The sequence below is a fragment of the Citrus clementina genome, unplaced genomic scaffold (genome assembly GCF_000493195.1).
Source record: "Citrus clementina cultivar Clemenules unplaced genomic scaffold, Citrus_clementina_v1.0 scaffold_2, whole genome shotgun sequence".
Lineage (NCBI taxonomy): Eukaryota > Viridiplantae > Streptophyta > Magnoliopsida > Sapindales > Rutaceae > Citrus > Citrus x clementina.
Window position 1 is genome coordinate 1,911,058 of NW_006262688.1, and position 13,000 is coordinate 1,924,057.

The 13,000-nt window shown below is 36.4% G+C and overlaps 1 non-coding gene across 1 annotated transcript; it reads left to right on the plus strand.

The window, feature by feature from the left end:
- The first annotated feature begins 9,324 nt into the window (after positions 1 to 9,324).
- LOC112101319 lies at positions 9,325 to 9,428 on the plus strand. The gene has a single exon (XR_002907445.1). It is a non-coding gene; the product is annotated as a small nucleolar RNA R71 (small nucleolar RNA).
- The last annotated feature ends 3,572 nt before the right edge of the window (positions 9,429 to 13,000 follow it).

Here is a 13,000-nt window from a genome sequence, read left to right on the forward strand (position 1 = left end):
GCTCAGGATTGCGCCACGTCATCAGTCAACAGTACACGGTTTGACCACGCGGATGAACAGTAACACGGTTTGACCTGGATGAACAGTAACGCGGTTTGACCCGGATGAACAGTAACGTAGTTTGGTTGAAAATAATCTTGTGTGATGCATGTACCGTACGCGAGATTTTTCGTCCACTAATATGCTGCCACGTCACCATCAACAATACATAAGAATTTTAGCCCAATAGGATCGTGACACCTCATCAGTCAATGCCACATCATCGGTCAATGCCACGTCATCGTCCGTCTATGTGAACAGTGTCGTGAACAATAACATATACAGTACCGTACATGTGAATAGTACTGTATATGTGAATAGTGTCATTTTTCCTTTTATGCTCCTCCTAAAGTTTTTGACCGTCCTGAGTTCAAAAGTGATGTCCGTTTTGCCATCTAATCTCTCGTTTATTGTGAAATGACTATGATGACCCTAAAATACATAAAATACTTAATTAAAATAAAACACACGGAATTAAATCAAAAGAAGATTAAATTCATAAAAGTAAAGGTGTTAGTAAAACTTGTAGTGTAAAATGACGATTTTCTCCTTTATAAATATACATTTTCTAACATTCAACACACCCCCCAACCAGCTTATTGCTAGTCCCTTGCAAATAAAGCGAAAACAAAATTCAAAACCAAAATGATTTTTTTATTTTATTTAGAAACACTCGTGTTTATTCAATCAGATTAATGATAGCAATCAAATAAAAGTATAAGCATTATCTCCAATCTAAAGTAACATCACACCCACATCAACCATCCACATGAATCAGCCCAGTAGACTTTGTTATAGCTACTTTCAAGAATGACATGTCAAACCCCAAAATCTCACTGGAAATAGTGACACTCTCACAAAAAAAAAAAGTTAAACCCAATAAAAATAGTCACTCCAATGAATGGTAATTGAGAGAAAATAATAAAGAAGTGATCTTACATGCTCTCACCAAAATGAAAGAAATATGCCCTCAGGTTAGAAATAATACGATCTCCAGTCAAATAAAAATGCTAGTCAACCCAATTTATTTATTTATTTTTATTTTATTTTTTTATGCATCACTACATCTTTTTAGCTCATATAACTAGCTTATACTTCAGATTATAGTTCCCTAAATAAAATCAAGAAGGACTTTTATTAGGACGAAACATAGGATAGGGACATGGTTAACAAAGAAGGGAAATAAGGAAAACAAAGTATATGTTTGAGAAAAATGCAGAGGAAATTTTTTTTTTTTTTGGAAGTTGCAAGGTGCATTTCACCTATTATTGTTTTTTTTTTTGCTTTTGCTTGGCACAACGTCACTGAACAAAATAATTATTTACATTTTTCTCAAACATAAATAGGTCATGGAACTTATAAGACATTGGGTAATACTCCAAATCAGAGTGGGTCAAGATGATAAGTTGACAAAGAAAATGTTTTTTTTTTTTAAGACTCAAAAGGGGTAACTATGGATATTTAATAAAAGTGATGGCTAGAAATGCTCAAACGGATCAAAGATGGCCTTTCCATCGTCTTTTAGGGCTCTAAATAATCATCAATATCTACTAGTTAGATGGGCCTCCCAATGTAGCAACACATTTTTTTTTTACCATTTCTTTTTAAGGGTTAACTCAAAAGAAATCTAGAGATCGTGTATAAAATAATAAACTGCTAAGCTGTATAGAGAATGGGCAAAAGGGTTACTCTCCAAGAAAATGATAGGCTCAACAACTCACTTGGTACTTATTTATGACATGTTCATTCCTTCAAGCAACTCATATTTGTCTCCGACATCAACATGTAAAGTAGCAAACATAGCGTAACATCACTTAAGACCAAAGATAATACAAATACTAAAATTTAAAATTAATCTGTCATCCAATATTAAAACAAATCACACAAATTTTTTTTTAAACAACATTCTACCCCCCAACCTATTCTAAACATGAAAGGAAAATATGCATGCAGAAATGTGAAAATGATGCAGAAAAATTAATTAGAAAAGTTACACGTAAAATGATAGAAAACGAAAATGATTTTTTTTTGTTTTTTTGTTTTTTGTGTTTTTAAGAAGATGCGTTTCTAGAGGCACTAAACTCCATATTCAGCTATCTTCAACTCACAAGTTGGAAAATGTATATTTATAGAGGAGAAATTAAAAAGAAGAAAAATAAACATAAAGACATAATAAAGAAAAAGAAAATGTCTAATTTTTTTTTTTAACGACGAAGATGCGTTTCTAGAGTCACTACACTCCATATTCAGCCATCTTCAACACAAAAAGTTAGCAACAGTTAGTTTCTACAATAAAAAATTAGTAAAAACTTAACCAAAACTCCACAATTGTCGACTATTCCCTCCCCCCAACCAAAACGAAACATTGTCCTCAATGTTTGAAAGGAAAGAAGTAGAGTTTAGAAGACATCACCTGGGTGGTGCAACACAGAAAATAATATTTACAAGCGGAGAGTTAAATCTAATTTGTACTTCTTACTGCGGCTACTGTTACCATCATTATTTGGATGCTCCAACACAAAGGTCCAGGGGTCTGGCTCCGGTCTATAAGCTTGTAACATATCAAGTAGCTCATTAGCAGTGTGATCACAAATAAAGAGTTTTTTCGCATTAGAGGGAATGAAATAGTTTTTTATTGCATGGTTAAGAAATGTGATAAAGTCATCATAAAAGTTGTTGACATTTAACAAACCGATGGGTTTTTGGTGGATGTGCAGATGGGACCAAGATGCTAGTGTAATAAGTGCCTCTAGTGTTGCAAGATCTCCTGGAAGGAAAATAAAAGCATCAGCATGATTAAGCATTTCAGTTATTCTTTCTTGCATACCTGAGACGACTAACTCTTCTCCAGTTGATGAGTCAGACGAACTGCCCAATGGTTTTAGGACTCTTGGGATGATGCCTAACACTTGACTTCCTCTGATAAAAGCTGCTTCTGAGACAATTTTTGATAACCCTCGGTTACCTCCTCCATACACCAAGTGTAATTTTCTCTCTGCTATACTTCGACCAAGATCGATGGCTGCCTCAACGAACTCTTTATGTTTGCCATAGGTAAATCCAGAAAGCACACAAATGTTCTTGAATTGTCTATTTGGAGTAGCTGCCATTGTGATACTTCTAAAAAAATAATTTGTGAGTGCTTGACAAAAAAATCACATTTAAGAGTCTTGGTGACAGTGGGTCACAGTTGTATATGAGGTAACATGTCAGTGTCAAATAACGTGTAAAGCACGTGGCTCGCGAGTAAAAAAGGAAACAGTAAAAAGGAAAAAGCAAACAGTAATAAAATTATTAAAGACAATAATGCACACAATAAAACAATAGTGAAATAAAATAACAGTAAAGTGAAAGGATATTGACAGGTAGTTGCAACTGTGGCTCACATCTTCCTCTGGTTTTACGTCCAGAAACGGCTTGAACGCCCTCTATGGGTCAATGATAGGCTTCCCATCCAGTTTTCTTATAAACTGGCACACAGGGTCGTTTATAGTCAGATTCTCGAGACTATATCGTGCATGCTCTTTCTGAAATAATGGCCATAACTGGAGAATTGCTCCTTGCACATATCCATTGGGATGCGTTTCAAGAGACAAAAGGATATCATCCAATGACTCCTTATTCAAGCCATCCCTAATGAATTGAATCTTATCTTCCCTGTTATCAAACACCATTCCTAAAGAACATGGGTTTTTATTGCAACTCATTCTGGCACACTTATGACAAGCAACAGAAATTATTCGAGCTCGTCGTTTTCTTGCATAATTTCCTCTACCACAACCAGGCATGTATGCAATAAATTTTGGAGGTAACTCACCTGCCGATCATACTTTAGCCTTGATTAACCAACGGATGTCAGCAGGTATGTTATTCCTCATGAGTTATCGCATGCGTTCGGACTGAGCTTTATAGATCGTAAGGAGGGCATTTTGAGGAAGTGAAGGGAATCACTTGTGAAGCTTTGCTAGAATCTCATTTCTGTTCATACTTTCGCCTCAGAATATCAGTTATTATGGGAAACTGAAGTAACCCACTTGATTGGCACGGAGTACCGTTATCCGCCACTTCACCGGGGTAACAAACTAAAGCACACAAACAGAAAAACAAATTAAAACACACAAAGAAAATTAAAATCGTCCTCTTATTGAATTCACCTCAAGCTCCAACTAGATGTCGTAAACACTTCTCTCAATATCTCTGAGTTGGCTTTCTAGACCCTCAACATAGCATACTAACTCTGGTGGTTATAGAGCCCAAATGCGATGTGTTTTACAAAATTGAATCTGCCTTTTGAGATGAGTTTTGACACGTTGAAGTGGTTTAAGAATGTTCAGGAGGAACGGTCTAAGTAAGGTACTCATGATTAAAAATGATAAGAGAAAACTTAATAGTTAAACAAACATACTTATGCAAAAATAATTTCAATTAGCAAAAGAATAATATAAAGAAAGAAAAAAAAAATCAAATCACCAAAAAGAAAAAAATCAATTCAAATTTGGTGGGTCACTCAAATTTATTTTGATGTCTTCTCCATGTGGTTGGTATTCTAGATATGGCTTTAATCTTTGACCATTAACTTTAAACGTGACACCGTTCTTTGGGTCCTTAATTTCAATTACCCCATGTGGAAAAACAATATGTACAATAAATGGGCCAGACCAACGAGAGCATAACTTACCTGGGAATAGGTGCAAGCGAGAATTGAATAAAAGCACTTTCTGACCTGGAGTGAACGATTTTCTCATAATTTGCTTATCATGGAAGACTTTCATTCGTTGCTTGTAACTTTTGGCATTTTCGTATGCATCATTGTAAATTTCTTCAAGCTCTGCCAGCTGTAATCTTCTTTCTGAGCTGGCTTGCTGCATGTCAAAATTAAATTTCTTGATGGCCTAATATGCACGATGCTCGAGTTCCACAGGTAGGTGGCAAGCTTTTCCATACACTAGCCTATAAGGTGACATCCCAATCGGGGTCTTGAAAGCTGTTCTGTATACCCATAATGCATCATCAAGTCTTAATGACCAATCTTTTCTGTCTGGCCTCACCATTTTTTCTAATATGTGCTTTATTTCTCGATTGGATATCTCAACTTGGCCACTGGTTTGCGGATGATAAAGGGTTGCCACTTTGTGAGTGATTGAATACTTTGTCAAAAGAGCTTTGAATGCTTTGTTACAAAAGTGGGCACCACCATCACTGATTATTGCTCAAGGGAATCCAAAGCGTGAAACAATGTTGCTTTTCAAAAATGCTATCACCACCTTGTGATCATTGGTCCTACATGGAATTGCTTCTACCCATTTCGATACGTAGTCAACAGCAACCAATATGTATTGGTGGCCAAAAGAAGGGGGAAAGGGTCCCATGAAGTCGATACCCCATACATAAAAAATCCCAACCACTAAAATTGGATTTAGTGGCATAATATTCCTTCGCGTAATGCTCCCCATTCGTTGACACCTATCACATGAAGAACAGAAAGTGTAAGCATCTCGAAATATAGTTGGCCAATAGAAACCACATTGTAAAACTTTAGTTGCTATTTTCTTAGCACTGAAATGGCCTCCACAAGTTTGTTCATGGCAGAATGAAAGAATATTCTGAATTTCATTTTCTGGGACACATCGTCTAACAATTTGATCTGCACAATACTTAAACAAATACGGGTCATCCCAAAAGAAATTCTTTATCTCTGCAAAGAATTTAGCCTTATCTTGCTTGGTCCAATGCTCTGGAAGTTTACCTGTAACAAGATAATTAACTATATCAGCATACCAAGGCAATACTTCCGCACTCATTAATTGTTCATCTAGAAATGACTCATTCAATATTAATGGCTCTGTAATTGTGTCAAAATGGAGACGAGAGAGGTGGTCCGCCACAACATTTTCTATCCCTTTCTTATCTTTGAATTCCAAGTCAAATTCCTGCAAAAGTAACACCCAATGAATTAGTCTAGCTTTTGCATCTTTCTTTGTGAGAAGATATTTAAGAGCAGCATGATCTGTGAACACGATTATTTTACAATCAATGAGATAAGATTGAAATTTCTCTAATGCAAACACTACTGTTAACATTTCTTTTTCAGTAGTTGAATAGTTCAACTGTGCATCATTCAATGTCATACTAGCATAGTAAATAACGTGGGGAATTCGATCAACTCTTTGTCCTAATACTGCTCCTACTGCATAATCAGATGCATCACACATGAGCTCAAATGGTAAGCTCCAATTTGGGGGCTGAATGATGGGTGATGATGTCAACAACTATTTTAACTTTTCAAATGCCACAAGACATGAATCATTAAAGATAAAAGGTACATCCTTAGCAAGTAAATTACATAAGGGTCTAGAAACTTTACTAAAATCTTTAATGAAACGTCTATAGAAACCAGCATACCCAAGGAAAGATCTTACTTCTCTGACTGTTTTGGGTGGAGGAAGATTAGAAATGAGATCCACCTTGGCTTTGTCAACCTCAATACCTTTGCTCGAAATGATGTGACGGAGAACAATACCTTGTTTTACCATAAAATGACACTTCTCCCAATTTAAGACCAAGTTCTTCTCGATACATCTCTGCAGAACTAGTGTTAGATGATGTAAACATTGATCAAACGAGTCACCAAAGATAGAAAAATCATCCATAAAGACTTCAAGGAATCGTTCAACTATATCAGAAAAAATGCTCAACATGCATCGTTGAAATGTAGCAAGTGCATTACATAATCCAAATGGCATTCTCCTATATTCAAATGTGCCAAAAGGGCAAGTGAAAGTAGTTTTCTCTTGATCTTTTGGTGCTATGAGAATCTGATTATATCCTGAGTAGCCATCTAGGAAGCAATAAAACTCATGGCCTGCCAATCTATCAAGCATTTGATCAATAAATGGTAAAGGAAAATGGTCTTTACGTGTGACGGAATTCAACTTTCTATAATCAATGCATACACGCCATCCTGTAGTTACTCTAGTGGGTACCAATTCATTATCAGCATTCGTAACTATTGTGACTCCTGACTTTTTGGGGACAACTTGCACAGGACTGACCCATGAACTATCAGAAATTGGGTAAATGATACCTGCATCTAATAGCTTAAGGACTTCAGTTCTAACAACTTCTTTCATGTTAGAATTTAACCGACGTTGCATCTCCCTAGTAGTTTTAGCATTTTCATCAAGGTGAATGTAATGCATGCAGTCTACTAGGTTTATACCTTTAATGTGTGCTATGGTCCATCCTAATGCTCCTTTGTGCTCTTTTAAAACATCCAACAATTTACCTTTTTGTTCGTCATTTAGGGATGATGAGATGATTACCGGTAGACTACTTTCTTCTCCCAAAAATGCATATTCCAGAGTATTGGGTAATGGTTTGAGCTCGAGTTTCGGTGGTGATTCTGATGATGGGATGAGTTTCTTCTCTGATGGTGCTAGTTGTTTAACTCTTGACTTCCATTTATTAGTGTCCATGGATGGTGCTGAGTCAAGCAGGGTGTTGACCTCATCGACTGATCTGTCAATATCAAAATCCAAACCAAAGTGAGTTAAGCATGTTTGTAAAGGGTCATCACTAAGGTTTGAAAGAAAAGTGTTATCAACTATTGTTTCTATTAAATCCACATCAACAATTCCATCATCTGCATTGTGAGGTTGTTTGGCAATGTTGAAGATGTTCAGCTCCATAGTCATGTTGCCGAATGATAACTGCATATTTCCAGTCCTGCATTGAATGTGAGCATCCGCAGTTGCCAAGAAAGGTTGGCCTAGGATAATGGGAATGTGCTTCCTTGAATCCTGTATTGGTTGAGTGTCAATTACAATGAAATCAACAGGAAAATAAAACTTGTCTACCTGGATAAGCACGTCCTCCACAATACCACGAGGTATTTTCGTGGACCGATCTGCGAGCTGTAACACCACTGGAGTTGGGTGTAATTCTCCCAGTCCAAGTTTAACGAATACTAAATAAGGCAACAAATTTACACTAGCTCCTAAATCCAACAAAGCATTCTCAATTGTGTGGTTCCCTATACTACATGAGATAGTGGGGGAGCCTGGGTCTTTGCATTTTAAAGGAATTTTATGTTGGAGTATAGAACTAACGTTTTCTGTTAAAAATGCCTTCTTTTGAACATGCATGTTTCTTTTTTTAGTACACAGGTCTTTAAGAAACTTGGCATAAGATGGAACTTGCTTTATAGCATCAAGTAAAGGGATGTTAACACTTATCTGTTTGAAGATTTCAAGAATCTCACCTGTGGATTTTCCCTTTTTTCCTTTAGCTAACCTCTGAGGAAATGGAGCCTTGGGAACATATTCTTGTGGGTTGGTTTCTTCTTTCTCCTTCGGTGATCAGTCCTCAACATTCACAGGTACAATTTGATTTTCTTTTGTCACCGGCATCTCCACTTTGTTGTCGACATCTTTTCCTTTTCGCAAGGTCATTACTGCTTTGACCTCTCCATGCTGCTGTGGTGAACTGGTACTTGCTTCATGCACTCCTTTAGGATTAGGCACTGGTTGACTTGGAAACTTGCCTTTCTCAACAGACATTGCCAAGGTCTGAACTGAAGAAGCAAGTTGTCCCACCATCTTCTCGAGGCTTGAAACTGATTGGGCTTGTGAGTTGAAGCCCGCTCTCAATTCATTTCGTAGTCCATCAATGGTGCGGTTCTGTTGCTCAATCGTGGAGTGAGTAACATTCCTGAAATTCTGGAATGCATCCTCCCATGGTCTGGGTTGAGAGTGGTTCTGGTTCTGATTGTATGGTCTGAATGGTGGCTGAGAGACTTGAGGATTTTGAGGAATTGGTGGAGCTGGAGCTGCTGGTCCATTCTGTTGGAATCCTTGAGACCATGAAAAATTGGGGTGGTCTCTCCATCCAAGGTTATATGTGTTGGAGTATGGGTTGTAATTTGATGGTTTTCTCATTACCCCTACGGCATTGGCTTGATCTGAGTATGAGTCATGGTCATGTGGCTCCGTTGATTTAGCAGTCGATAACGATGTTATTTGTCGAGCGAGACCTTCAACCATCTCCTTTACTTCTTTGATTCCCGAAGTTGACTCGCCAATGTGAATCTCATTCACTCCTTTAATTCTTTTAGTATTCCTGAGTGACCGACTCCGTTGTTAAGAATTATCTGCTTGTCGCTAGAAGAATTCCCAAATTTCTGATGCACTTTTTGACATTAGCTCTCCTCCACTTGTTGCCATTAGCCATCCTTGCACATTCGGCAATAATCCCTCCAAAAAGTATTGGCATTGGTGCCATTTCTCGTACCCATGATGTGGACACTTCAAGAGTAGCCCATTGAATCGCTCTCATGTTTCGAAAAACTGCTCGTCTTCTCTCTGAGTAAACTCTGAGATTTCCCTGCGAATAGCATTGGTTTTATGCATTGGGAAATATTTATTCAAAAATTTTGTTACCATTTGTTCCCATGATGAAATGCTATTAGCAGGTAAAGTATTTAACCATGAACGAGCTCTATCTTTTAAAGAAAATGGGAATAGTCTAAGTTTAACATCATCGTCTGAAAAATTTTCATATTTAAAAGTTTGACAAATGGCATGAAAATCATTTAGATGATTATATGGATCCTCATTTTCTAAGCCATAGAATGTGGGGAGACAATTTAGCACACTAGGTTTTAATTCAAAACTCCTAGCAGCTACATTTGGGTATCTTATGCATGATGTGCTCAAATTAGCTAAGGGACTAAAATAGTCCTTAAATGGCCTCTCCTGTGGTGCTTGTAAATCCATTCCAAATTTATTTTTAATGTGCTTTTGTGTGCGAAGTGTTTTTTCTAATTCAAGGTTTATAGGTTCAAGATTAGGTAATAATGATCTACGACCATGCATGCAAAACAAATAAAATAAAAATAAAGATGGGAACAAAACAAATAAAAATAAAGAAGAGGGAGAAATTACGATACTAACCTTATTGCGCTATTACAACCTTACTATAAAAATATACAAAAACAAATACGTGAAATAAATTAAATAAAAATAAATTAATAAGATAAAAAAATTACAAAAAAAAAATAAATTCAAAATTAAATTACAGAATTTTAAAGAAGAGAGAAAATAAATAAATAAAATTCTTAGCTCAAAATGTAAATTCACTCTTTTTTTCTTTTTTTTTTTAATAAAAAAAATTACAAGAAAATAATTAAAAGAAATTATTCATAAAAATTAATTCTATGAATTAAAATTACTTACCTCCCCGGCAACGGCGCCAAAAACTTGTTGTGTAAATTTTAATGTACTCGCAAGCGCACGAATCTATTGTAGTATAGACTAATGGTGACGAGTGTCGATCCCACGAGGAGGTAGATTTTAATTATATGTAGAATTAATTTTGTAAATGGGTGGTTTGAATTGTGGTGGAAGTCATTTAAATTATCTTAAAATTGGAATTGAAATGGCAATAATAAATTCTAAAATTGGAATTGTAATGGCGAGAATAAATTGAAGCGAAATCTATTGAAATGACGTACTTGGGTATCTGGATCCGTATCGACATGCATCATGGGCTAAATAATCCGTATTAATGCCAATTAAATCATGAGGGGGGCATCCACACCTCATGAACCACGCTCTAATTAATATGGTGCTAAGGGCTTATCGTGCCAAATAATAATAACCTTGTACTAGAGGGCCGGTGAAACCAAGGCGGTACTAGACAAGAATATTATTATTTGTCGACGAGAAGTCAAAACATCCACAAAAACTAGAGGGGAAGAGAAAATAAATTTACCAAATTAAGCCCATGACACATGTTGAGACTTCACCTTCAACCCAAGCTTGAAAGAAAATTAGCCACTCATAATTGAACTAGGGGCAAAATGAGAATTTATTAAAATATGAAGAAAATACAAGATGGAGAAGGAATTACAGAAAATGGATCCCAAAAATGGATTCATAGATATCAAATTAGGGGGGGAAGGCTCCATTTTTATAGATACATGGAGTAAATCATGGCCATCAGATTAAAAACAGTTTGGATGCTCAGGATTGCGCCATGTCATCAGTCAACAGTACGCGGTTTGACCCGGATGAACAGTAACGCGGTTTGGTTGAAAATAATCTTGTGTGATGCATGTACCGTACGCGAGATTTTTCGTCCACTAATATGCTGCCACGTCACCATCAACAGTACATAAGAATTTTAGCCCAATAGGATCGTGACACCTCATTAGTCAATGCCACATCATCGGTCAATGCCACGTCATCGTCCGTCTATGTGAACAGTGTCGTGAACAGTAACGTATACAGTACAGTACATGTGAACAGTGCCATTTTTCCTTTTATGCTCCTCCTAAGGTTTTCGACCGTCCTGAGTTCAAAAGTGATGTCCGTTTTGCCATCTGATCTCTCGTTTATTGTGAAATGACTATGATGCCCCTAAAATACATAAAATACTTAATTAAAATAAAACACACGGAATTAAATCAAAAGAAGGTTAAATTCATAAAAGTAAAGGTGTTAGTAAAACTTGTAGTGTAAAATGATGATTTTCTCCTTTATAAATATACATTTTCTAACACTCAACAGAGCCTACAAAGAAAGAGTGAGCAAAAGAAAAAAAAAAGAGAGTGAAAATCGAAAAGCGGCCAAGAACAATGAGAGAGAAAAGGTCAAGAAAAATGCAGCCATTGAGAGAAAATTAGAGAGAAAACAAAAGAATTTCTATTCAAGAGCGAGTGATATAAAAAGAGCATTGTTTTCACATCATCAAATGATTGTACTTTGTACAAAGAGACATTCTTAAACACTAATAAACTTGGCCCTACTTTGCCTAGTTCTATTATTTCTCTCTAATATGAATATGATGATATCTTTCCCGAGGAAACACCACATGGTTTTCCTCCAATCTGAGGGATTGAGCATTAGATTAATTTTGTACCCGGCGTAACCATTCCAAATCGACCAGCCTATAAGAGTAAGCCGAAGAAGAAGAAGGAACTTCAAAGGCAAGTTAATAAATTGATGGAAAAAAGGTACGTGAGAGAAAGCATGAGTCCATGTGCAGTTCCAGTTTTATTAGTTCTTAAGAAGAATGGGACTTGGAGGATGTGTATTGACTGTTGAGCCATCAACAACATAACAGTAAAGTATTGACATCCCATTCCTAGGCTGGATGATATGCTTGATGAATTACATGGATCTTGTGTATTTTCTAAAATTAACGTAAAAAGTGGATATCATCATATTAGAATGAAAGAATGAGATGAATGGAAAACTGCCTTTAAAACAAAATATAGTTTGTAAGAATGGTTAGTCATGCCTTTAGGTTTGACTAATGCCCCGAGTACTTTTATGAGACTTATGAATCATGTTTTGCGAGCTTTTATTGGCAAGTTTATTGTTGTTTATTTTGATGATATCCTTATTTACTGCAAAAACATAGAGCATCAAGTAGAACATTTGGAATATGTTTTAGATGTGCTTAGAAAAGAAAAGTTGCTTGCAAATCTGAAGAAGTGTACCGTTTGCACCAATAAACTTGTATTTTTAGGATTTGTTGTGAGTGCACAGGGTGGTATACAGGTTGATGAGGAAGGTGCATGCAATCCAAGAGTAAGTAATGTAAGAAACTTTCACGGGGTTGCTAGTTTCTACCGATGATTTGTGAAAGACTTTAGCACATTAGCCGCACCGCTTACAAAAGTAGAAAAAAAAAGTTGGATTCAAGTAAGGAGAAGAGCAAGAGAAGGTGTTTCAAATGATCAAGCAAAAGCTAACCAATGCTCCCTTATTATCCTTGGCTAACTTTAATAAAACATTTGAAATTGAATACGATGCCTCAAGTATTGGTATTGGCGCAGTCCTAATATAGGAGGGACGAACAATTGCTTACTTTAGTAAGAAATTGAGTGGGGCAGCCTTAAACTTCCCTACTTACGATAAGAAGTTGTATGCGTTGGCTCGAGTGTGAGAAACGTGGC